Here is a 26,697-nt window from a genome sequence, read left to right as displayed (position 1 = left end):
TGGCATTTCAATACAAGGGCCACTGAAAAGGTTATCATACAGTACGCAATGGAAGCTATTTTATATTTGCAGTGCCTATGGTGATTCTAAGTGGGACCAAGGATTTACGTGCAGTTCTTACCCCTATACTAGCTGTGTGGTAAGTGCTTTTACCTAGTGGGGGGCCACGGGTAACAGCACCGGATATTTTTGCATGATATATCTTGTGAGCACTCATCTCCCACGAATTCACTGGCACAATCTTCTACAAAATTCAATTGGTATAATCAACAGAATCTGCTAAACTTTGTTTGTATCTCAGCACATAGCACTTCATGTTGTGGCACCTCGGCCCCCTATAGGTCCACACGATATAAACGCACAGTGCACTTCTATGTTTTTATGACATTTTATGCTATTCACCTGTCTCCTCTATGTGGATAAAAACGCATAGTGCACTTTTTTGATTTTTATGACATTTTTATGACATTTTATGTTATCCACCTGTCATTATTTGGACAGCACAGATATATTTTAACAATCCTTTGCACACTGTGGTAGCGCCGACATACCAACAACACTTGCACTTTATTAATCATACTGTATTTATTCTTTTCACGTATGGTTTTCCTATAGGGACAGGGTCACTTTTAGAACCAAATCACACTTTGCTGCAATGCACTTTTCATGATTAATTGCATTGCAATGCCATTGATAGTTTTGGATAGCATAGGGAATGGTTTGAACCCCTGTCCTGGTTTTATTTGTCTATTATCTGTCGATTTATTAATTGTTTTTTATTGCTAGGGAGGTTTATCCTCTGTATTTGTCCTGATGACCATTCTCACATGGATCGATTGTGATGGGAAATTCCAAAACTTTGAGTTGTTACCAGAACAGGATTGGAGGGTAAATCCTCCAATGAGGACATGTGTTCCTGGGACAACTGTCTAAAGGGGATTTCCACTCATTTGGAAGCTATTAGCTCTTGCTTCACTTTGTATGTCCAGGACAAGAAGTGAGGAAAAACCGCCTCAATGGGACACTGAAAAAACAACTTGATCAGCGTTTCTAACCATTGCTTACTCTGTCCCAAACTTTAACAAAAGGATATATATATATACTTTAAAGGAATTGTTATTTTTAGGAATTTTTTTTTTTTTTTTTTTTTTGGGGGGGGGGGGGGGGCTGATGAGGAATCACTGCACTGCTTTACTGCATCAATTCAACTTACTTATTGACCTAATAGAGACCTCAACCAAAATGTTTTTTTAAGAGTTTACCTGATAAAAAGAGCATTTATATACCTGTCTATTTGGTGGCCTGTGTATTGAAAACCTGCCGTTTCTCCTCTGCAAATCCACTGCAAGTATTCTACACTTTTAAATGTATAGCTAACAGAATAGCTTAGTGATAATAACTTTAATTATTAGAAGTTTTTTCTTTTTTTAAATCTTGTTTTTGCCATTAAATGGCAATTTAACCGCTTGCCGACAGCCACACGACTATTTACTGCGGCGGTCAGCCCCTCACAGGCAGAGCGACGTCGCTAGCCTGTGAGGGTCTAGGGAGCGAGCGCACGCCCCCGGAGGCGCGCTCCCACGCGGTCACGGACCCCCCCGCGCGTGTGACCAGCGGACCCGATGTCCGCCGGTCACTCGGCGATCGTCGGTGCAGAGGGAGAAAGTCAAGCGGCTGATGTAAACAAGCCGCCTGTCATTCTCCCCTGTGTAGAAACAGTGATCATACGGTTCTACTATGTAGGACCGTTGATCACTGTTCCTACAGCTCAAGCCACAGCCAATCACAGTTAGAATCACGCCCCTAGGGACACTCACAGCCCCTCCCTCTCAAAAAAAGTTAACCCCTTCACTGCCAGTGTAATTTTACAGTAACAGTGCATATGTATAGCACTGATTACTGTAGAAATGTCACTGGTAACCCCAAAAGTGTCAAAAATGTCAGTCAAGGGTCCGATCTGTCTGCCGCAATGTCGCAGTACCACAAAAAAAATCGCAGATCGCCGCCATTACGCGTTAAAAAAAACAACAAAAATTACAAAAATCTTTCCCTTTGTTAGTAAACGCGATAACTTTTGCGCAAACCAATCAAAATATGCTTTTTGCGATTTTCTTTACCAAACATATGTAGCATAAAACAAATTGGCCGAAAATGTTAAAAAATGTTGATTTTTACTTTTTTTTGGGGGGGAATTTCATATAAAAAAAATGTGAAAAATATTGTTATTTTTGCAAAATTGACGCTCTTTTTTTGTTTATAGCGCATGATCAAAAAATTGCACAGGTGATCAAATACCACCAAAAGAAAGCTCTGTTTGTGGGAAAAAAAGGACATCAAATTCGTTTAGGTACAGCTTTGCACGACCGCGCAATTGTCCGTTAAAGTAAAAAAAAACCCTGGTCGGAATGGGGGTAAAATCTTCCGGGGCTTAAGTGGTTAATGCCAAAAGAAGAGAATTTTTGGTAGTTTTACAATGAGTAGGGAAGGGTTCAAATAACCCCATCTGCTTGTTTTTCTGGCATACACAACTGATGTTCACTTTGTACAGTCCTTGGGATAAAAAATAATTTGCCAAATATTTTTACTGGTCTGCAATATGTTTCAAAATGTTCATTAAAAAGTTGTCTTCATGCCATTTTTTTCCCGAACTGAACATGTCCAATTTCTGTAATGTTTGCAATTTAGAGTCTGCTCTGTCTGATATTCAATGTCGTGCCCTTTAACCCGAATAACCCGTATAATGATTAAGGTGCAATATAAGGGAACTGGGATGCAGTTGGGTGCAATATAAGGGAATAATTGTTCCTTTGATTATTTCCTATTGGAATACAAAAATAATTTGTCTAAAATAATGATGTGCCTTTGAGTGTAAACCTAGACATTTATAGACCATTATAAAAATGAGTTTATTTACAAATGTAATTGGAGGATTAGACAAGCATGATTGATATGGTAATTTTGCAGTCTTAGAATTGTCTAGAAACAGAGTTGCCCTATAAGGCATGTGAGGTACTAACAATGGCTCACATATTTTGAAGCTATACATGTAAATACATTTATCCAAGTTGGCAATTTCAGATATTTTCATTGTGTGGGATTGAAGTATGACTTCATATTATTAATTAATACATTATATTTTGTGGATGCCCAAGGCTTTTTTTCCATGGAATTGTTGGATATCATTACATTTTGCAGCATTACAGTGAACCTGTGGAAAAATCAATATTGACAAATAGATTAAGAGCCCATTCAAACGGATGCATGCAGATCTTTTTTATTTTTTATTTTTAAACACACAAACTGCAGCATACTGAGTTGTGGTGCTACTTATTGTAAATGGCACTTTAAATTACAGCAGACGACAATGCATGTAAAAAAAAGTGTAGCATCTATGTCTAGTAGTGTCTATTTTTTTAGTGAATTAAAGGGCCCTGCCAACCTATTTAATATATTATTATTACTATTATTATTATTATTTTTATTATTATTTCTCTTGGAAGATAGATTTTTTTATATTATTAAGTCCTAAATATTGTTTTTATGAAATGTGCAGTTGGCTAGGCTGTTATTATTTTTGAAGTTGTTATTATTATTATTACTATTATTTTTATTTTAAGATTATGATGATCGATACTGATGATTATGATAAAAATTATTCATATTATGTTTTGTTGATAGAGTTTTATTATTATTATTATTATATTCTGCTTGAAGGACTATCTTTGTGTTATTATAGTGATCTAATGTATCTATTATTATTTGTATTCTTAATATTATTTGGCTATTATTATTATTGACTATTATTATTTGGCTATTATTATTATTTGCTGCTTATCATGGCAGCTGCTGTTGCTATTATGATTATTATAATTATTATTATCATTATCGTTATAAAAATACTATTAATGATAATAAACATTGAAGTTTATGTAATGTGGGTGAAACTGTTACAGTTATTTTAAAATGTACCACTGGGGAGCTATGATGATAGTGGTGTTCATTATTATTTATTGTGGTGCCTTTATTATTATTATTTCTATTATTAATAATAATAATGGTGTTATTATTTTTTCACTATTAATTGTGCAGCTGGTAAGGATATTACTGTGGTTTGTAAAACTATCACAATTTCGATGATGCTTGTTATTATTATTATTATTATTGTTGTTATTTGATGCTGGTAGGCTTATATTATTCTAAGGTTGGATACACATTATAAGAAAATTGGGGCGAACCATTGTCCGATTTTCCTCGTTGTTTCACAGCAAATTGGAACTGATGAAAATGCGTACAAAATTTCTCGTACAACAAAGGGGTTTTTTGTTGTTTATTGTTTCTGATCATGCGTAGGCTTTCATTTCTAATTTTTCTTGTACGAAAATCATACAAAAACGGCACACATTTGGCGAAAATTGAAAATGTTGTTATTATTATCAGTGTTAATATTAATATTGTGTGTGTGAGATAGTATTCATATTTGTTGCCACAGGGACTTTTATTATTGTTTTTATTTGATGAAGGTGGGACTAATATTATTATGTTGCTGCAAGGGCTACTATTAATATTCTTTAAATAATATGCTGTTGACTGGGCTATTTTTTTTTATATATATATTGTATATATTATGTTGCTGATGGGATTTTTACTACTACTGTTAGATGGTGAGGTTCTTAGAATTCAACCCATTGTTGGTGTAGCTATTATTAACCTTTCACTTATTGTAATTATTTTCCATTTTTCTCATATAATGACATGACTTCCTGAACTTTTCATTAAAGATCTATCCAGTTTTTTTTTTTCCCCTGGTAGCAGAGGACCTATAGAATAAAAGCAGTTATTTTGATTTTATGTCCAACAAAATATGAAAATATTTATGAAATGTTTACTTTAAGTGCCAGTTCACATTGGTGCGATGTGGGAACCCTGGAAATCCACTGCAGGTATCCCCGTATCGCACCCGACTCGCAGGCAGTTCACACTGCCATATGCAAACTGCTGGGAGTGTCAATACAAAGTTAATGACGCCCCCAGATCAGTTCGCATATCGCAGTGCGAACTGTCAATTCGGACAGGAATCGGATCGCATAGGTGTGAACACCCATGCAATCCGATTCTGGTGCGGACTAAAAAAAGGGTCCTGCAAGACTTTTGTTTAAATGCGATGCAAATTCAGCCATACAATCTGTATGGCTGAATTCACATTGCACAGACATCGCATGTGATTTGCATAGCAGTGCGGTGCGAATCACATGCAATGTCTGACTATAGTGTGAATGGGCACTTAGTAAGAAATGCACTCCTTCTGCTACCAGTGCACAGAAATGCAAAACATTCTTCAAAATTCTCCAAAATGTTAATTAAATAAATAAAAGGCAATTTTTCTTTTATTTATTGAATTGAAAATACATCTAAAACTGTGAGCACTTACAAGATAACGTAAAACAAAGAAAACTGTTATGAGGCCATGCATTTAATATCTTTAGTCCTCATCACTTTGGAAATGCGTGCAGTATAACATGAAAATTTGTGGGCCCTAATCATATGTACTGTACATGTTTGTACGTTTTGTGTGTGCCAGAGTGTATGCTTCTTTAGTTTTCTTTTGTTTTATTGTTGTTATTTCACAACGGAGGTTGGTATACCTACCAAGCTCAACACTTGGGTTCAAAAATTGTCCTGAAGAATGGATAATAATTGGATAATAGGAGTTCACAGATTTTCCACTGCTTTCCATCTTGAGTGCAACTACAGTGGTTTGATTTGATACTTTATAATTTCTAAAAAAAAAGTACCAGATATGTCCGTGGCAGTCAAATGTTTTAATAGATAGTCTTACAATAAATAATCAGTATTTTCTATTGCTGTAGGCCTTCACTTTATGAAAGTTGTAGATATGGGAGGGTGGGAGTCTCCTTTTGAATTGTAAATTTATTTTCAGTGCTTCTAATTATAATGAATGGATGTTTATAGACTTATAGTGAGCCTTTTAAGGCAAGTACATGTGTCAGACTTTATATAAGAGTTCCCCTATTCTAGAACTAAGAGGCCAAGCCCAACCCCTGAAAAACAACCCCACTCCATAATCCCTCCTCCACCAAATGATTTGGACCAGTGCACAAAGCAAGGTCCATAAAGACATGCATGAGCGAGTTTCGGGTGGAAGAACTTGACTGGCCTGCACAGGTTCCTCAACCCGATAGAACACCTTTGAGATGAAAGTGCCTGATCTCACAAATGCGCTTTTGGAAGAACGGTCAACCATTCCCATAGACACACTCCTAACCATGTGGACAGCCTTCCCAGAAGAGTTGAAGCTGTGTCACGTACCTGACTGGAGGCTGAGGTGACGAGAGGGCTCCCCTTGTGGCTGAGTGCACAGTACCTCTGATGGTAGTGACAGAAGCTGCCTGCTGAAACCAGATGCGAGGACACCCACGGTAGAGAAGTTGGTCAGAGCCAATGGTTCTCTGTTGATGCTGGTGGGTCTTGGCAGTAGGGTAAGCAAGAGCAAGGTCAGAAGCCAGGCTTGGGGTCAAACACTGAATGTCAATCAGGAGCAGAGGCAGGTAGTGTAGTCGAGGTCAAGCCAGGGTCCATGGCAGAGGCAGGTCCGTGAAGCAAATCGGGTTTTAGAGCCAGGAGAGAAGCTAGGGCAGGTCAAGGGTAAGCTGGGTCGGTAACTGGTAATCAAACAGAAGCACAAGGCACAGGAACACAGGATACAAGCTGGCGATAATCCAGCAATGTATGATAGGCACTGATGTCTTTATATAGGCCAGTGAACACTGGTAATTAGCACACTTTGCGTACGTGCTTTCTCTAATGCGCATGTGCAAATTAGCGTGGCCATATTGGGCATTGGCATATTTGCCAGTTCTTCTCGGACTTCTTTCCTGACAAGCTGTTATAGCTGCATAGGGTGAGCCAACTCAATATTGAAACCTACGGACTAAGACTGGGATCATATTAAAGTTCATGTGCATGTAAAGGCAGGTGCCCCAATACTTTTGACAAAATAGTGTACATAAAGTGTCCAGTGCTTCAAAAAGTGCTCCATGGTCTAATCAATACACCATTCCAATGATCTGTATACACACCATCCATTCCATGCAATTCCCTTGTTGGTTTTAGTTATGTACAGTGTGCTCCACAACACTTTGTGTTTCTTCTATTTATTTTGTTTAATAAAAAAAAAAATACTAAAAAACACAGTATTGCACTCACTTTTGTACAAGGTTAAACAAGCATAAAAACCGGAAACTGGAAGTAAGCCGCCACTTGCGTGTCACCAGCCGGACCTGACATCACCACCCGCATTCATCTGACACATTTTGTCCCTCCCACAGGACAATATCAAAGGCTGTATCCTTTTATAATGGAAAGTATATTGGTTTTAATCGCCAATAGTATCCGGAATAAATAAATAAATAATCAGCACCCAAAAAAATTAATAAACGTGCAATTGAATATATGTATGTATGAATAACACAAATATATAGTAGGTGTAATAAACCAAAAATGGGAGCTGCAACAAAACCGTAAAAACCGTGAAAGTAAGTATACTGTGAAGTATAAGCAGTGCCGGGACAAGGCCATCTAGAGCCCAGGGCGGACATGCCAAACTGCGCCCCCCCCCCCCACAAGATGTATAAGCATCATGTGTTAGCAAACCCCCCCCCCCAAAAAAAAAATAGAGCACTGAATCCGCATGCTTACTCCATAAATTCCCCTTCCACCCAGGACAAATCTTCTCCCCTCGTAAAATCCCCCCTCCCAGGACAAATCTTTGCCCCCCCCCATCCCCCCTTGGCTCAAATCCTATCTCTCCCTAAATCCACTCAGCACATCCCCCCCCCCCCCCCTTTTAGTACAAATCCTCTACTCCTCAAATTTCCCAGCCGAGTACACATCCTCTCCCCCCACTCCAAATTCCACCTCCCAGCACAAATCCCCCCTCCTAGCACACCCCCTCCCCCACCCTGAATTTCCCTTCCCAGCATGAATACCCCAATCATCCCTACTAGCAAACCCCCCCCCCCCCCAAAAAAAAGAAAAAATCCCTCCCCTACCAGAAATGTCCTCCCCCTTCTACCAAGTCACCTCTTCTGGCACAAACCCCCCAAATACCCCCAGTAGCACAATTCTTCCTCCCCATCCCCCGCCCAACGCAAATCCCCCCAAAATTACCTTTCCTACCAGCCCTCCCCCCATTTTCCCTACTAGAACAATTCTTACCCCCAATGCCCCCCAAATTCCCTCCCCCAACTTTGATTCCATAGTGCCCAGGGCAGCCGTCCCTCCTGCCCACCCCTTGTCCCGGCCCTGAGTATAAGAATGCTGCGCTCGCCTAATAATGCACTCTAAACTAGTGATATAAATAAACTATAAATAAGACATAAAAATTATAACAAATATACAATTGCAACAATGTGCAAACACAATATTGGTGATGGTGAATAATCCAAACGAAATAGAAAAGTGAATAAAGTCCCATAGACCATCAATCAAAATTGCTCAAGATTGCTAATAACAGAGTCTCTGAGGGATGACTAATCCAAACACATTTGATCTTCAATCCCTTCACCAAACAGGACCACCCGGTGTGCACAAGCGCTTACCAGAGAGCACAGACCCCTTGATTATAGGGGGTCAGTGCAACCAGGGTTTGTATGCAGGATAAAGATCCAAGTTCCAAAGAATATCTGCACCCGACAGAGAGATCCACCTTATATCCACCTGATGGGTCTTTTAAACTAGCTCCATACTCCTCAGCCACCTTAACGCTCCTCAGAGTAATGATAAATGTCAAAAAGGGCTGGTATGGTGAAGTACGTTTATACAGGTTTATTAAGATAAGGGTAGATACACTTACATGGTAGCAAATAACAGCGGGCATTCAATAAACACAAGCCGTGGACATCAGAGGCAGACGCCGCTTCCGCGTTCCAGTATGCGTTCCGCCTGGTCCCAGAAGTGACCCCCTATAATCAAGGGGTCTGTGCTCTCTGGTAAGCGCTTGTGCACACCGGGTGGTCCTGTTTGGTGAAGGGATTGAAGATCAAATGTGTTTGGATTAGTCATCCCTCTGTTATTAGCAATATTGAGAAATTTTGATTGATGGTCTATGGGATTTTATTCACTTTTCTATTTCATTTGGATTATTCACCAATATTGTGTTTGCACATTGTTACAATTGTATATTTGTTATAATTTTTATATCCTTTTATAAGGCTATAGCTTTTAATAATGTCCTATGGGTGGGACGAAACGCGCCAGAGGCCGCGGGTGGTGATGTCAGATCCGGCTGGTGTCAAGCAAGTGGCGGCGTACTTCCAGTTTCCAGTTTTTATGTTTGTTTTTCCTTCTACAAAAGTGAGTGCAATACTATGTTTTTTAGGATCATTTTATATTATGTTAATAAATGGAATTACACTATACATTCCTCCTCTCTTCTGGCATTATACTGTACATGACGGGAATCCGCATCCACAAAGAAGGAGCTCCGTTGGAGGATTAGTAATTTTAGCATCTACGATGTTTTGCAAAGCGCGCATGACTTCTGTTATGGGAGTCTATGGCAGCTGGTGAGTGAGTGGGCACACAGGAGGGGAGAACACGGACTGCACCAATTTTGTTTACAGCATTTGGCACTTCAGCACTTTAATTATGATGGAACAGCAATCATTTTCACCAATATGATGGACGTCTATTGATTTTTGAACTTTAATATTGTGTGTGTATATATATATATATATATATATATATATATATATATATATATATATATGTGCATTTACTGTTTAGTGGGAGCGCCCTTTTTACACATGTGTGTATACATATATATATATATATATACAGGTCCCTCTCAAAAAATGTGCTGATAAACATTAGACTTTGATATATTTTAGATTCATTACATACAACTGAAGTAGTGCAAGCCTTTTATTGTTTTAATATTGATGATTTTGGCATACAGCTCATGAAAAACCAGAATTCCTATCTCAAAAAATTAGCATATTTCATCCGACCAATAAAAAAAAAGTGTTTTTAATCCAAAAAAAGTCAACCTTCAAATAATTCTGTTCAGTTATGCACTCAATACTTGGTCGGGAATCCTTTTGCAGAAATGACTGCTTTAATGCGGCGTGGCATGGAGGCAATCAGCCTGTGGCACTGCGGAGGTGTTATGGAGGCCCAGGATGCTTCGATAGCGGCCTTGAGCTCATCCAGAGTGTTGGGTCTTGCGTCTCTCAACTTTCTCTTCACAACATCCCACAGATTCTCTATGGGGTTCAGGTCAGGAGAGTTGGCAGGCCAATTGAGCACAGTAATAACATGGTCAGTAAACCATTTACCAGTGGTTTTGGCACTGTGAGCAGGTGCCAGGTCGTGCTGAAAAATGAAATCTTCATCTCCATAAAGCTTTCCATAAAGCTTTTCAGCAAATGGAAGCATGAAGTGCTCCAAAATCTCCTGATAGCTAGCTGCATTGACCCTGCCCTTGATAAAACACAGTGGACCAACACCAGCAGCTGACATGGCACCCCAGACCATCACTGACTGTGGGTACTTGACACTGGACTTCAGGCATTTTGGCATTTTCCTCTCCCCAGTCTTCCTCCAGAGTCTGGGACCTTGATTTCCGAATGACATGCAAAATTTGCTTTCATCCGAAAAAAGTACTTTGGACCACTGAGCAACAGTCCAGTGCTGCTTCTCTGTAGCCCAGGTCAGGCGCTTCTGCCGCTGTTTCTGGTTCAAAAGTGGCTTGACCTGGGGAATACGGCACCTGTAGCCCATTTCCTGCACACGCCTGTACACGGTGGCTCTAGATGTTTCTACTCCAGACTCAGTCCACTGCTTCCGCAGGTCCCCCAAGGTCTGGAATCGGTCCTTCTCCACAATCTTCCTCAGGGTCCGGTCACCTCTTCTCATTGTGCAGCGTTTTCTGCCACACTTTTTCCTTCCCATAGACTTCCCACTGAGGTGCCTTGATACAGCACTCTGGAAACAGCCTATTCGTTCAGAAATTTCTTTCTGTGTCTTACCCTCTTGCTTGAGGGTGTCAATGATGGCCTTCTGGACAGCAGTCAGGTCGGCAGTCTTACCCATGATTGCGGTTTTGAGTAATGAACCAGGCTGGGAGTTTTTAAAGGCCTCAGGAATCTTTTGCAGATGTTTAGAGTCAATTAGTTGATTCAGATGATTAGGTTAATAGCTCGTTTAGAGAACCTTTTTGAGATAGGAATTTTGGTTTTTCATGAGCTGTATGCCAAAATCATCAATATTAAAACAATAAAAGGCTTGCACTACTTCAGTTGTGTGTAATGAATCTAAAATATATGAAAGTCTAATGTTTATCAGTACATTACAGAAAATAATGAACTTTATCACAATATGCAAATTTTTTGAGAGGGACCTGTATATATATAATTTAAGGTACTACACCTTTTAAAGGATCAGCAGCCTCACGTATAATATTCACCATTTCATGTAGTTTATTTATAATTTCTTACCACATCCATTAGCGCATATATACACGTATAGATATTTATTTACAGCATCAAAATCTAGTTTACAACTTATATTAAAGAGTTACCAGCAAAGTACACACTGGGTTAAATGTACTGTATTAAAGCTTAAGTGCATCCAAAATAAAAAACAGAAAAATCAGCACAAGGAACATAACTTGCAGTCAGTAGGATATGTCTCTTGTGCTGATGCTTCTTCTTTTTGTTGAAATCCTCCTCCTTCCATAACAAGAGCCTGTGACGGCCCCTTTAGTTCTATTAACCCTCTTTGTACCTGAAGACTACAACTAACAGAAGAGGCATCAGCACAAGGAACACATCCATGATATTTTCTTTACTCCATTCTTTGGTGGCTTGGTGGTAACATCAAATTGAATGAGATGGCATTCACATGTGGGAGGTAAGATAGAGTTTGTAGCTATTAGGTACATGCTATGTAATGTTTGGATGTTTTCCTAATTTATGAATGTAACTCTGCATAAATTACCCAGCATGGGATTACAATTGTGCTTTTTATAATAATTACTCTTTTTTTTTTTTTTTTTAACCATGGCAGTGTTTAATACATTTTTGGATGAATTTCAATTGTGACATGCTGGCATGGTAATAATATAATAGTATAATAGTGTTTCCGGGTGTGTGCATGGTGCAACTATGTTTTATGTTGTTTGCCTCATGATGACATCATGTGTATATATATACATTATTACATCATCCTGCAGAAGTAAGTTGTATGGTAGGCAGCGTATTTAGGTCTTATACTTTGTGCTAAGATTTTTCATATAGGGAGCCCAGAAATTATTATATTGGGCAGAAATATACAGTGTATTATATAATGGGGAAAATAAGGTTACCATTTAAAATAGTGAGCAAAGATTATTTGAATGTGTGTGGGGAAAGTATAGATCAAAGTCGTCTACAGTTGGAGGGTATCAACCTTGTTTCAAATATATTGGGAACAAAAAGGGCAAGTAAGACTTTAAATACCCCTCCAAAATACACACAAGTACAAAAGAATATATAAACTACAAAATATTTTATTGGTTATTTGACAATAAAAATGTGTTATAACATACAAAATATGAACAATGAGCTTGCATATTGATTCTACCAAATATAGCCACCATGGAGTTGCATAGTATGTGATCGAGATATAGGATAGAGGTCTACGCATTTTGCAGAAGTACCGCTTCTTCGGGACCAGCTAACACTCAAGGAACCGTAGAGATTGTTTCTAAAGGTAGAAGAGCGTATCATTGTGATTCATAACATATTGTAATCATATTTATTCACAAAAAAAAATCATTATGAAAACTTAATTGTAAAGACAGAATTAAATACTTTATACATCAATACGACAATACTATCCCTCAAAGATCGAGATGAGGAAGAGAAAAAAACTTTAAATGAGGATCACATATTTACCCCAATATTTATTTATTTAGTTATACCTTTTTTAGCAGCAATATGCTGGTTAGTTTGACCTGTTTGTGAAAGTGTGAGAGCAAACGTACAATAGTGATTGATCTGGTTGGTTGTATGGGCCTTCATTTCTATCATTTACTAACAGTTCCCCACTATTCTGTTACATGAAATATATATTATTATTGTTTTTGTTCACCAACAAACACTGCCCATTTTTTACATATAATTTTTGTGACCTGTACGGTAATATACTCTCTCTCTCACGCTATTGGGATATTTCAGTTATTATGAAATCCTTCAGCCCTTCCTTCATCTTTATTTTGACTTTAGTTGTTGACCTGGTTGACCTCACGCCCGCATTTTCTGGCATATGGAGCCCCTCCTCCATGTTCAATATACTAGAGACCAGGAACGCCCATTCTTTTAACTTTGTACTTTGTATTGAGTCTTTAATTTGCTGTTCTAGACATCAATTTTGGTAAATCTATAAGAGAGAAGAGCCAGCAACTTCAAAGTCCTTGATACCAAAATTTATTGGCTACATATGAGCAATAAAAAGCAAACACTGACGCGTTTCGGCATGAGCCTTAGTCATAACCAGATTTTGGTAAATCACCTCTGTAAAAGTAAAAGACATTTTTCCCAAACACGTTTATTATAATATTTCATGATCTGTATTACAGTTCTTTATCCCCATACTCTCCATAAAAAAGCAGGAGCTGACCCGAGAACCGCATTGTAGCTTGATTTCCCAATATGCATCCTCTTTGGAAATATGTACCAGTTAATGATGGGTATATTAATGTACAGGTGGTCCCTGGGTTACAAACATCCGACTTACAAACGGCTCCTACTTACGAACGGAGGTAGACAACAGGAAGTGAGAGGAAATCTACCTCTAGAAAGGGAAATTCACTCCTGGAAGAGTTCTGATAGGAAAAAGGTGTCTCCACTGAAGCTTTATCACCAATCCTTCTTTCCACAACAACCCAAAAATTTTCAAAATCCAATTGTCACAAACAGAAAATGAGGTGACATCGTCGGAACAGGGGTACAAACAGCAAAACAAACATTACAGAGGTATTAACCCTTCCCTATGCTATCCAAAAAACGTAAAAATGATTGTTGTGGCTGGAGCTACACTTAAAAAATGAACCTGTTCCAATTTACATATAAATTCAACTTAAGAACAAACCTACAGACCCAATCTTGTTTGTAACCCGGGGACCGCCTGTACTTGAAAACTGTAGATGCAAAAGGGATGTATTTCTGATATGTTTGTACAATGAACAGCATACAATAATTTATCCTTTGCTTTAAATTGTTAAATAAAGACTGTGATCTTTAATCTAAATGGGTGTTTTGGTACCTTCAAAGCCCTGTAGCTTTTTATGTATTATTAAATTATTTTAATAGACCTATAGTTCTATTAGTGCCCCCCGTGCTTTCTCTTTTTCTCTTCTACATTGGATTTGCTTTATCTTTAGGTCATGAATGAGAATTAGGTTCATACTGGAATGTTACCAAAGAATATAAATTGAGCACCACTGGGATATAGAATGAGGGTAATTACCTCATTTATTTCATTTTTCAGCTTGCCTCCAAATATATAATTTATTCAAAAATAAGCCGATTTCTCATTGAGGAGATTAGATCCTTACATTACAGTAGGGTGATCATTACTGTCAGTGATCTAGGGAGATTCCTGATGGCTTGAAAATTCAACCTAAACTGACAGCCCAAGCAGCTGCCAGGTTGCTATTCTGTTCAGGAGCAGGGGTGGAGCTTTTAGCGTGACCTGACGTGAGTTTGTGCAACTTACTTTTTAACTGTATATCCATGGTAACAATACACACTGCACTATAAGGCACTTTCTTGTCTTTTGCCTATGGTGTTCAGGGATATGTAAATGGAGCACTACCCTTGGAAGAAAGTGAGAGATATTCAGAGGAAGTTTATACTGATACCTGCAGTTATTATCTACATCACTTATATTGCTGTAAAAGACCCATATAGCCATGAGTGCGCACCGCGTGGGGGGCGGAGACCGGGGATTGGTGATTGCTGCACACGTTATCTGGCACAGAGTGACATTTAATACACTTGGGAGTGATTGTCATTTTGATGCATAACAATATTTACACAATACACGTTTTTTTTCTTTTATACCTGGAGTTCTAGATCTATAGAGCCTGGGACTGATAAGTGGAAACATCAACCCTCTTGGGATTGGTGCTACTCATGTGTGTTTGCTGCCCTTGATTGAGTAGCCAGGATCTCTGGTAAGCCTTGAATTCACTTGGCTGGAACTTAAGAGGAGTATCCCCAAACCTTTTTACTCAATGATTTGGATCGCTAAAGAAACTATTCATTTGAAACTTTAGTGTGTAATACACATGAGGACTTTTGTTTTGGATTTTTTTGGACTGCACTTGATTGATATCTTTGGCAATTTTTGTACTGCATTACATCACGTATATCTATTCATTATAGTGCTGCATATTATGTTTATTTGTTAATTTGAAGGATTTAGTATACAGTATTGCTTTTTATGCTAGTGGCTATACATGATTAGGGTGTTTAGCGCTGACTATTCTTTTATTTCACAGGTTCAGGAGCACAGAGTCTCGAAAAAGGAGTTTCAGGCTAGTGCAGTGGAAAAGAGCTGGGATGTTTTGTTAGAGACACTAAACTCTGGCTTAATAAAAAATCTATTCAAGTAACTCAAGAAAGTACCTTCTATCGCTTTCAGCCTCCGCCAAATCTCCAAATTCTTTTTTTTTCCGTTGCTGTGATCTGACTTCCTGTTAGACTTTGCCTACATTCATTCTTCACGGTCCCATTGTATGTAGGACTGTAGCCAACCTCTATAGCTTGCTCCCGAGATGAACTAGGAACTATGGACTATGGGCTTTGTAGTGTACATAGAGAAGTGCACATGACTGCAACTAACGTGCACAGCTAAGTGAAAAGTAAAAGGAAAGGTTTGGAAGCTCACATTGGACATTGCAAGAAGGCAGTAAGAAACACAGTAAGAAACAATTAAAATAAAAATAGATTACAGGTCCATTAGAGGATATGATCACCTTTAAGAAAAAATAATAAATGCACATTTTTTGCAGTAAAAAAGTGTGCATTTAATATTTTTTTCTGAGCATTACATACTGAGCATTTCACAGCATTATATTCCCGATCAGTTAATCGAAGATCAATAAGAAAATAATATTCAGCGCTAAATGTTATAAGTAAAAAATGACGGACTAGCAGCTGGACACTCAAGGGCAATCACAATAAAACCTCCTGTAAACATATAAAAATAAAATGCAGCACAATCCTATGTTTACACTTTACATGGTAATGGAAATATACATTGTATTTGTATGAGTCACATAAATGTGAAAAAGTCCTGAAGGGTGCAGGGTGATAGACAAAGGGGGGAAAAAGTCCTTCTTTGTAGGTGATGGAAACAGAGACCCCAGCAACAAGCTGGCATGAACTCCACCATGGTGTATAATAAGGTGCTTATATCTTCCCACCACCTGACATTCTCTGCCTCTCACCTCAGAACATAGACCCTACAGGGCCAATCAGCATTAGATATCCAGACTACTCTCCACTGATAGCAAATACGGGACCAGTCAGTCAGCAGTATTCAGAAATCAATATGATCTCAGACTCTTCACCTTACATAGATGGTCACTCTGGGAATCACCTCCGTGGCATGTAAAATAGTATGGAAAAATCGAATGCTCTCTTTATTGCTTTTTCACTCATTTATTAATACGGAATCAAAATGCACTCACATGAAATACGTTTGCATGCTCTGCATTTGGCTCTATTAACTACAATTTCATGTGAGTGCATTTTGATTCCATATTAATAAATGAGTGAAAAGCAAGAGAGCATTCGATTTTTTCCATACTATTTTACATGGCACGGAGGTGATTCCCAGAGTGACCATCTATGTAAGGTGAAGAGTCCGAGATCATATTGATTTCTGAATACTGCTGACTGACTGGTCCCGTATTTGCTATCAGTGGAGAGTAGTCTGGATATCTAATGCTGATTGGCCCTGTAGGGTCTATGTTCTGAGGTGAGAGGCAGAGAATGTCAGGTGGTGGGAAGATATAAGCACCTTATTATACACCATGGTGGAGTTCATGCCAGCTTGTTGCTGGGGTCTCTGTTTCCATCACCTACAAAGAAGGACTTTTTCCCCCCTTTGTCTATCACCCTGCACCCTTCAGGACTTTTTCACATTTATGTGACTCATACAAATACAATGTATATATCCATTACTGTGTAATGTGTAAACATAGGATTGCGCTGCACTTTATAAGTTAATTGAAGGTGCAATGTAAGGCTCCTGCAGACACCGCCTTCAGCTTGCCTGCCTGAATCTTCTTACAGGTAGACAGTTACAAAGCTGGAAGAAGTGTCAATGAACTACTAAAGTACTCATCAATGCCCTGGCAGTTCATTGAAAACTACAAGCCACCTGCTTCAGTGGAAATGGGACTTGTAGTCCATTTGTTCACAGATTGCTGTGAATGAATGGCACAGCTGTGTGGGTGGAGCCCCCCACAGTGCGTTTAACCGCCCACCTAGGCAGTGGGGATGCCGATCCACAGGGCCGGCAGCAAGAATTGCCGCCAGGCACCCGCGACCGTTCCCTGGTAGACACAGCAGACTGTTGTTCTCTCTAAAATGATCACAGAGCGCCTGTGATCCTCCTATATAGGATCACAGGTCTCTGTGTTCATTCCACAAGCCCATCCCCCATACAGTTAGAAAACACTCCCCTAGGCTCACATTTAACCCTTTGATCACCCCTGGGTTAACCCCTTCCCTGCCAGTGTCATTAGTACAGTAACAGTGCATATTTTTAGCACCGATTACTGTAGTAATGTCACTGGTCCCCCCCCAAAAGTGTCAAAAATGTCAGTTAGCGGTCCGATCTGTCCACCACAATGTCACAGCCCTGCTAAAAATCGCAGATCGCTGCCATTACTAGTAAAAAATAAATAAAAAATAAAAAAGATATAAATCTTTCCCCTAGGTTGTAGACGTGATTACTTTTGCGCAAACCAATCAAAATATGCTTATTGGGATTTTTTTTTACCAAGTATATGTAGCAGAGTACAAATTGGCCTATAAGGATGAAAACACTTGATTTTGAATTTTCTTTTTTTGGGGGGGAGGGGGGGAATGTTATATACCAGAAAGTGAAATATATATATATATTTTTTTTCTGAATTGTCGCTCTATTTTTGTTTACAGCACAAGAAATAAAAATCTCAGAGGTGATCAAATAGCAGCAAAAGAAAGCTCTATTTGTGGGGAAAAAAAGAACATAAATTTTATTTAGGTACACAATCGCATGACTGCGCAATTTTCCGTTAAATAACGCAGAGCTGAATCGCAAAAAATGGCCTGGTCATAAGGGGGCAAATCCTTCTAGTCCAGAAGTGGTTAAAAAGTGACAGCGGGTGAGAGGAGAAGATCCCCTTCCCCCTTTCATAGGTGAAGGGGGATCTGGGGGTGGAGGGGGGCCAAACTAAAGCATGTTACACATTACACCCTATGGATATAACATGAAACATGCTCCAAAGGGTGAAACTATCCTTTAACCACTTCAGTCCCGGAATATTTTACCTACTTAATGACCAGGCCATTTTTTGCGATTCGGCACTGCGTTGTTTTAACTGACAATTTTGCGGTCATGCGACACCGTACCCAAATACAATTGATGTCCTTTTTTTTCCCACTAATGGAGCTTTCTTTTGGTGGTATTTGATCACCTCTGTGGTTTTCCTTTTTTGCGCTATAAACAAAAAAAGAGCGTCAATTTTGAAAAAAACACCAATATTTTCTACTTTCTGCTATAAAACATTCCCAATAAAAACATTTAATAATTTTTTTTATCAGTTTAGGCCAATTTGTATTCTGCTACATATTTTTGGTAAAAAAAAATCCCAAAAAGCGTATAATAATCGATTTGCGCAAATGTTATAGCGTTTACAAACTATGGGATAGATTTATGTTTTTTTAAAAAAAAAATGTATTAGTAATGGTGGCGATCAGCCGTTTTGCATTGTTTACATTCCAGACGGATGTCCTGTCACACCCCCTGATGTCAATTATGACGAAACATGTTGGGAGGAGCTTAACCACATGACACTGGCATGCTACTGGAGTTCGGCCATACTTTTGGATAAAACAAACTTACACCACTTTTATTTATATGTCTACTGCTTTGGATTTCATGTGAGTACCTTGTGTGCAGGCTTTTGTGATGTTCTAATAAAACTTATTAAGGATGTCTGCGCAATGATCGTTTTATTGTTCCTTTACATTGGCAACGTGAATCAACTTATTTGTTTGGTCCATATTACTGGATTCTAACGCCCAAGTGATTGATGTCCACCTAGCCTGATTGGATTTTACTCGCTTGCTGTATAAATCGGACCGTCTGCGATTGATGTCTGCTCTTTTTGATTAAATCTCATTTGAGTGCTGTTTAATACGGATCGTCTGGTAAGAGGCTGCATGTTTCTCACTCTCCTGGTGGTGGACATATCGGCGTTTAAACATTTTACAACATATATCTCATCTCACTGGGGAATCAATTGGAATGTATCATTTCTGAGCGCGGCTATTTTATTTTGTACTCCTGTCAGTATTGCCAAAGATTACGGGAGGCCAGCGGCGATCGAGCCCGCTCCTCCAGCGATCTGCCTCCTGCTGTCTAATCACAGCGGGAGCGCGGCTCCGGCGGTGCCAGCGTACCGCCGAAACCACATACACATAATCATGTAGATCTACGTATTATGTGCTGCCGAGCTGCCCTGCCGCAGTAAATCTGTGTGGAGCGGTCAGCAAGTGGTTAAGCATTGGATGTGTATGGATTGTTTTTGGAGAATAGGAATATTGTTTAATGTCACTTTAAGTAAATTTACCCATAGCTACCAATCAATAGGCATATTTCACTGAGATGCCTGTCAAGTCAAATCTGATTGGCTGATATGTGTCTCTGTTGCAAATTATGTTGCCTTTTTTAGTACTATTATTTTCTTTAAACGTAGTTATTACAGTCCCGGAAATGTCTTACTGAACAATGGTTACAACACACAGCGTGCGCAATAATGATGTCAATCTCCATTATCCCATCTGCATGCACACCACTGAGTTCATTGCAGTTTACTACCTGTTAGACTAATTGGATAAGGTCTGAATGTAGGGCAGGCTTCACACACGGCTCTCACTGACCCCGGCTGCTAAAAATAACAAAGCTTTACTCTGATACAACAAGAATGCAATCACACGTCTGCCTGTGAGGTCCCAGCAGAGGTCATTAAAGCTGAACCCCAACCTTACCTTCCTTGCACAGTTGTATGCACTCCTCTCTTGTACTAAAAATGCTTACTATTCCCTTTGTGCCCGATTGATGATGGAACTCACAAACACATAACACTGTTGATTTTATTACCTCTGGTGTTCATTAAAAATCGTTGAACAAGAAATAGCTTTCTCCAATTTCACTGCCAACTGAGAGCTTCTCATTTCCTGGCTGGACAACATCCATCACCATGTTGCCCTCTTCTCCTCAGCCTCACTGTCCCTGTCTGAATGTCCCCACCCATCAGCCTTGATCTACCTGCATTGCTTAGAAAAGCACAGACACCTAGTGATGATGTCACAGAGTACGTGGTGAAAAGGGAAAGGTTTTATTTACACATTTCATTACCTTGTTGATGGGGACAGACCAGGGAAGCAGTGGTGGCCCATCTGTTGGGGGCGCCGCCCCCCATCCATGCGCCCCGCCCCCTAATCTACATGCAGGGCACCGGACGCATGGATTCCAATGGGTTTTTTTTAAGCACGTGATTAGAACCAGAGGCTCTGATAGGCTTCAGAAAAGGGTGGGCTCGGGGCGCAGAGCACTGCGCCCTGAGGCCACCCAGTTGTGTGAACATTTGCTATTATCACACTGATTCTCCTACCAGCCAATCAGGAAGTGGGTCCTGAGAACCATTTCCCGATTGGCCGAAAGGAGAGGCCATGCTATTGGCCAAGGAAGAAGAGGAGGGAGGAGACGCAGGGCAAGCCGCTGCCGCCGGGGGGAAGTCAACGCCACCGCCGCTGCCTGCCCTCCACGTCAGCCCAGGCTGAGTGAGCCAGCAATGGGGGGGGGTGGTATGTGGTCCGGGAGGGGGTATGGTGTGGTCCGTCTGCTGCCCCCCTGGCCAATGGAGAACCAGCCGCCACTGCAGGGAAGGCAATATTTAAGCAGATTAAACATCAGCTTTAGAGATTAATTTAGCAGTGTATCCAAGCATAGGTGCATTAGGGTGTGCACCCCAAAGCTCAAACACGTGTGTCTGTGCATGTGTATATATATACTGATGGTAGACAGTGTCATTAGGACAAAGACTGGTGTCAGTAGGGCAGTGGATGATGTCAGTAGTTTTTATTTTTAATTATTATATTTTTTTTACAATTTAGTTTTTTTAATTAATATTATTATTATTTTCTTTTAAGAGCCCCATTAGGGGGCTTGGGTAAAATATCAGGGGTCTAAACAGGGTGGAATCTGGGCCACACAAGGTGATTAGGGCGTGCCCAGGCACACCCTGTGTGCACACCTTGCATCCAAGTGTGCTGACTATCTAAGGTTTCTAAAGCATTCATGTTAATGCTTGCTGTCACTCTGAAATATACACCCACCTAAGTATGCAATGTAGATAGTAAACTGTAGAGAACCCCACCGCTTCAGAAGTGGTACTTATATACTTCTGGACAGTTACTGAGATTATTGACTTTCAGCCAATATGTGAGAAAGCCCATCACTGGAGCTAAAGCAAAATATATGGATAATCCTGCTGTGATCTGTACCAGTTCATTGGTGTTGTGCCTATATGATTGCATATTACATATACTGGCCTCGGTAGCTTTAGGCACTGTGGAACAATTCATCCTGGAATTCTGAGTCATGTGTGTCCATCTCTCAACAGCTCCTCTCACCTTGTTCCCCACATCCTCATGCTCCATATTTACATTGGAGATTAGAAGGCTGCTGGGTCACTGCTAGGAGGAGGAGCAGGAAGAGTTAAAAGTATGCGCTTTACAAAATAAAATATATACTCACCTGGGTGGATGCTGCATAGATCCAATGCTGCATCTTCCCCTTCCACCCCCCCCTCCCCCACCACCTCTGCAGAGAGAACTGAGAGAGTGAACACAGCTGATCGCTCAGTTCTCCCCTCTGCTCTGAGCAGGGACCTGTGATTCTCTCTGCCCATCCTCTCTGCTCTGCCCCTCCAGGTTTTTGGTGGATCGTTACGAGCTGAGCCAGGTGCTGGTCAAGGCTTCTGGGTGGATCACAACCATAGGGTTTGGCAGAGGTGTAACTAGAACCTTCAGGGCCCCGATGCAAGAAACCATGAAGGGCCCCCCAGACCCCTGGCCGGGGCCCTTCCCTTCAAGCCCGGGGCTCTTCCCACTAATCCTGGGGCTCTTTAATCTCATTGCATGGCCTTTTATTATGGTCCCGCATCAGGATCCTTTCACAAGTTCTGCAGTGGGCCCCCTTCCTGCAATCTTGGGGAAATGCCAGGGCCCGGTCGCAAGTGTGACCTTTGAGATCCTAGAAGTTCACCCACTGGTTTGCTACTGGGCCCCCTGGAGCATGGGGCCCGGTAGCGATTGCAACCCCTGCAACCCCTGTAGTTACGCCCCTGGGGTTTGGACATTTTCAGAGCCTGGACCAGCTCTGTGACATGAGCTGACAGTGGGCTTTAGCCCGCTGATGGCTGGGAACGTGTCACATGAGTACAGAACAAACTGCGCTCAAGGGATGTATTGGCTGTTGAATGATTTTAATTTGGTCATACATGGATTGAAATTCAGCCAGTTCAGCAGGGACCGGATGAATTTCAATCCATCTATGGACATTTCTGTTCATGAGAAGTTGATCTATCGATTGGCTTCTCATAAACGATCCTGCTAGAAATTTCACATTCTATCAGCGCTTGCAATCAATGGGCTGCAGCACTGATCAGTGTATTCTGATGGTGGGGGAGTCCCACTGTTACAATAAAGTGATACAGCAGGGAGGATCACCGCATCCACATTAAATGTGGATGTGGGAGTCGGGTCAGTTTTTCTCATATATAACCCACTAGTTGAATTAAAAAAAGCTGACTCCTATATGGCCAGCTTTAGGCTTGCTGCCTGAGAGGATTACTATGTGACTGGGCAAAGGTCTGGATTTGAGGCCTACCTTGTGTACCTGGGCATTGAGGAGCAGTGGAGGAACTCCAGATGTTTTTAGGGGCCAAGGGTGTTGGCCACTAATTTAACCTCCCCCCGTCCGCGCTACAGCCTATATACGGCTGCAGCGCGGACTCGAATTTTCGGGAGGCCGTTTTTAAACGGCCTCCCAGTGACACGCCCCCAGCGCGCTCCCGCGAGCGCGCTGCGGGGAAAATCTGTGTCGGCCGTGTCCCTTGGACACGGCCGATCACAGATCGTGGTGAATGGCCAATCACAGCGGCCATTCACCACGTGATCTGGCCGTCCAATGAGCGATGACTCATATGTAAACATATGAGATCATCTCTCATCGCCGGCGCTCCTTCCTCACACGGAGCCTGCAGTGTGAGGAAGGAGGGGGAGCCTCACAGCGCCGGGGACACACAGCAATGTAATCAGGGCACCGATCACCAGTGCCCTGATTACTGCAAGGTAAAAACACACACACAGTGCCCCCCCATCAGTGCCCACAGTGCCTGCCATCAGTGCCCCCATCAATGCCCACAATCAGTGCCCATAGTGCTGCTAGTCAGTGCCCATCAGTGCCTGCTCATCTAGGCACTGATGAGCACTGACTGGCAGCACTATGGGCACTGAGTGTGGGCACTGATGGTGCTCCCTATCAGTGCCGCTCATCAGTGCCACCCGTCAGTGTCCAATGCCATCCGCCAGTGCCCATCAGTGCCGCCTCTCAGTGCCCAGCAGTGCCACCTGTCAGTGCCCAGCAGTGCCACCTCGCAGTGCCGCCTCTCAGTGCCCAGCAGTGCCGCCTATCAGTGCTCATCAGTGCCGCCTCTCAGTGCCGCCTCTCAGTGCCGCCTATCAGTGCCGCCTATCAGTGCTCATCAGTGCGGCATATTAGTACCTCCTCATCAGTGCCCATAAGTGCCACCTCATCAGTGCCCATAAGTGCCACCTTATCAGTGCCCATCAGTGCAGCCTATCAGTGCCCATCAGTGCCGCCTCATCAGCGCACATCAGTGAAGGAGAAAAATTTATTTTCAAAATTTACTCGCAGAAAATAAGAAAAACTTTTTTTTTTTTCAAAATTTTTTGTCTTTATTCTTTTTTTTTGTAAAAAATAAAAAACCCAGAGATGATTAAATACCACCAAAAGAAAGCTCTATTTGTGTGAAAAAAATGATAAAAATTTCAAATGGGTACAGTGTAGCATGACCGCGCAATTGTCATTCAAAGTGTGACAGCGCTGAAAGCTGAAAATTGGCCTGGATGGGAAGGGTGTTTAAGTGCACAGAAGGCAAGTGGTTAAATAGTGCTTTATAGTCAGGATCCATAATCACAGAATGCTGGCACTGTGTGACTTTAACGGACAATTGCGCGGTCGTGCAACGCTGTACCTAAACGAATTTGACGTCCTTTTTTTCCCCACAAACAGAGCTTTCTTTGGTGGTATTTAATCACCTGTGCGATTTTTTGATCATGCGCTATAAGCAAAAAAAGAACGTCAATTTTGCAAAAATAACAATACTTTTCACATTTTTTTTATATGAAATTCCCCCCCAAAAAAATGTAAAAATCTAAATTTTTTAAGATTTTCGGCCAATTTGTTTTATGCTACATATGTTTGGTAAAAAAAATCGCAAAAAGCGTATTTTGATTGGTTTGCGCAAAAGTTATCGCGTTTACTAACAAAGGGAAAGATTTTTGTATTTATTGTTTTTTTTTTTTTAACGCGTAATGGCGGCGATCTGCGATTATTTTTTGCGGTACTGCGACATTGCGGCGGACAGATCGGACCCTTGACTGACATTTTTGACACTTTTGGGGTTACCAGTGACATTTCTACAGTAATCAGTGCTATACATATGCACTGTTACTGTAAAATTACACTGGCAGTGAAGGGGTTAACTTTTTTTGAGAGGGAGGGGTGGTGTGTGTCCCTAGGGGCGTGATTCTAACTGTGATTGGCTGTGGCTTGAGCTGTAGAAACAGTGATCAACGGTCCTACATAGTAGAACCGTATGATCACTGTTTCTACACAGGGGAGAATGACAGGCGGCTTGTTTACATCAGCCGCCTGCCTTTCTCCCTCTGCACCGACGATCGGCGAGTGACCGGCGGACATTGGGTCCACCGGTCACACGCGCGGGGGGGGGTCCGTGACCGCGCTGGAGCAGGAGCGCGCCTCCGGGGGCGCGCACGCGCTCCCTAGACCCTCACAGGCTAGCGACATAGTACTACGTCGCTCTGCCTGTGAGGGGCTGACCGCCGCAGTAGATAGTCGTGCGGCGGTCGGCAAGCAGTTAAATTAGGGTGTGCACCCCAAAGCTCAAACACACCTGTTTGTGTGTGTCTACATATATATGACCCCAGCACATTTATCTCCCTGCTGGCACATTGAAAGGCAAGTTGCTAAAGACAGGCAGAGCCAGTAAGAGAGATTTTTCCCATCTTCCTGCCAACACAAAAAGTGATAATGTTAATGTACATGGGGTGATTAGGGTGTGCCCTGGCACACCCTGTGCGCACGTCTATGGAAGACCAGAATTATTTTTTTTCCCCTATTCTAGATTATTTTAGTCCATAGGTATTCTGTGCCCTTACTCTCTGGAGTTTTGAGTGAGTCAATAAATTATTGTTTTGTTTTTTTTTAAAGTGACTGGCACCCATCTCTACAAATTGCTCCACTTTTGCCTAAGGACTACACCTTGAGGTAAAATGCTAGCCCACCCTGTCCCTGAGGGTCCCACCAACCTTTGAGAGTCAGGGGGCGCTACAGTCCATTGTCTGCCCACAGGATCACTTTTAATGTCATCAGTCAACCATTTTCCTCCAATAAAATGTGAATGTAGAGTATGTTCTGCAGTACCATTTCTGCAGCTTATGGCGCTCCTGTATGTACTGTATATATGATTAGGAATGGGCTCAGACGTGTTTGGATCGTAGTCCCAACTAGTGTTGCCACCTCCTCCCTTTAAACCAGACACACATTAATTACTCAGGTTCTGTGGCCGATTAAGGTGGTAATTAAACTCACTTAGTGCCTTATGTGCATTATATTAGCCTCAGAACTTTTGTAATTAATGTGTCCTGGTTTAAAGGGATGAGGTGGCTACCCTAGTCCCAACTCACCTGAGCAATCACTGCACACCGCCAATCATAGGCAGTGTGTGTATGTGCAGCTGTGGGCCGGGAAATGCCTCGTTGCCTATGATTGGTGGTGTGTAGGGAGGGCTTCATGGTGGGATTGCTCAGGTGGGTTGGAACTACGATCCGAACATGCCTAAGCCTATTTATTATTTATCCTATTTATGAGTTGCATCCCCATCCACAAAAATGTATCTATGTACACACGCAGGAAGATTGAAGCAATATACTGAACATTTGCATGAACATGTTGTAAATATCTGCAATTATACTGTTGTAAAATGTCTACAAATAAGTTCAGAGGTGAGATCTCTGGTTC

The 26,697-nt window shown here is 41.1% G+C and overlaps 1 protein-coding gene across 2 annotated transcripts in view; it reads left to right on the top strand.

The window, feature by feature from the left end:
• The window catches only part of PDE4D (phosphodiesterase 4D), a gene marked incomplete at its 5' end in the record, with an annotated part of 2,078,604 nt that overhangs the window by 699,391 nt on the left and 1,352,516 nt on the right, over positions 1 to 26,697 (top strand). The window lies entirely within an intron of this gene.

This window comes from Pelophylax lessonae, assembly GCF_965119305.1.
Source record: "Pelophylax lessonae genome assembly, chromosome: 1".
NCBI lineage: Eukaryota > Metazoa > Chordata > Amphibia > Anura > Ranidae > Pelophylax > Pelophylax lessonae.
The sequence above is the reverse complement of the archived record's forward strand: the minus strand, read 5'-3'. Positions and strand labels throughout refer to the sequence as shown.